Raw genomic sequence first — 1,659 nt, forward strand, 5'->3', positions numbered from 1 at the left:
TAACTCATTCCAGTGCTTACCAACTTCTAGATTTAATGTATAGAAATTGGTTTCTTATGTATGGATGAAAGTAAGTCTAAATATAAAATATTACGAAAAACTGCATCATATAAAATACCTCCCATTCACAAAAAATAAAATCAGAAAGTACTTAGCTGAAAAGCACCTCTTTGTTATGATGGTACATCTAAGATACCTAAAACAAAAAATTAAATACATTTTTCCCCCAAGATATTTTCATCAGCCCCTAGAACTGGGGTTACAAATTACCTCAAGAAGAAATTTTATCCAGTTCTATATCTTTTGGAAAGTTTTACCTAATTTCAGAAGGAGGCAAAAGAAAGGACAAGAATAATACCACACACACACAAACGTGCAAACACAGACACACACATACACACGCACATGAACACACGCACAAACACAGACACGCACTGTAGTTTCCTAAGCACTTTGTTCTAATTCTTCACATTCCTCCTGTCAAAATGTTTGCTTATAGCTTTCTTTTTATTATCACTGAAACCCTTTTCTAAATGGTGTTTGTTAGAAATTGGATAAATGTGTTCAATGTTTCATAATGCATGTATTTGTATGGTTAATTATTAAGTTGCCCTAAAGTATATATTTTTGTTACCATTTAATAACTTTATTTTTTCTTAGAAAAGATATAGAAAATTCTTGGAAGAATTCTTATCAGAGCTTTTAACAACTGCTTACTGAGATTCTTTTTTTTCTTTTTAGGTTTACTAACTCTTAATTTTAAAGTAAACATTCACTTAGGAGGAGAGATGGAACACTTCTTATTGTAGGTCAATGCCTAGCAATTAATTTAAACTCCTGAAGTTTAATGTAGAAAATTACTTTAAATCAAGTTGTTTAATGCATTTTGATAAGCTTGAAGACCATTTTATTGATAACATGAGAAAAATGCTCTCTTGACTCTTAATATTTGCTAATTTTTGACAGGTGGAATAAGCAAACTTTTATCCCTAACACTGAATGTTTTTAGAAATATTTTGAATATGTAGTAAAAAAAAATTAAGTTCCTGAGATTCACTGATTAAGCTTGAAATATGCTTTACAGGTCATTAAGGAAAAATGTATGCCCCTTTTACATCACACCAGAAGATGGGCAGGACCCTTGCCATGTTTGTAAAACATTGGTTCTAACAGCAGGGCTATTTGAGATTGGGATAGAAATCTGCCCTGAAGGAGTTTGGGGTGCAATTTGCAAAATGTGATTTTAAGACCTCGCCCAAATTTCATCTGGCTGCTGTATAACTCCCCTACTTTTTTATACTCTGAGTGCACCTTAATTAAAAGAACAAAAACAAAACAAAACAAAAAACAGTTTAGAGCTACATTAAAAGCTGGCCATCGTTTCCTTAATCAATTTCACTGTCAGTCATTTGGGGACCATTTTCACCCATGTTCACCGGTGAATGCCATTTTTCTATGGGGATAGATGCCAGATTCTTTTTTCTTTTTGTTTCTTGTTCCTTCTTCCTTACCCCCCTCCCCTCCCTCCCTCCTGCCTTTCTTTTCCCCTCTCTCCCTGTAGCTGTTTAAGACACTTAGTGGTCCCCATCACTGGGCCCCTGAGGCGGCGGGCAGGCGGGGAGTGGCCGCAGGGCGTCGTCCCGTCTGTGCTGCCCATGT

At 35.4% G+C, this 1,659-nt stretch overlaps 1 protein-coding gene across 1 annotated transcript in view; it reads left to right on the plus strand.

Moving 5' to 3' along the window:
• Positions 1-1,659, plus strand: part of LOC103595114 (probable global transcription activator SNF2L2) — a 32,416-nt gene that overhangs the window by 20,936 nt on the left and 9,821 nt on the right. The gene's annotated exons all lie outside the window — the stretch shown is intronic.

This window comes from Galeopterus variegatus, unplaced genomic scaffold (assembly GCF_000696425.1).
Source record: "Galeopterus variegatus unplaced genomic scaffold, G_variegatus-3.0.2 Scaffold1685, whole genome shotgun sequence".
Taxonomy (NCBI): Eukaryota; Metazoa; Chordata; class Mammalia; order Dermoptera; family Cynocephalidae; genus Galeopterus; species Galeopterus variegatus.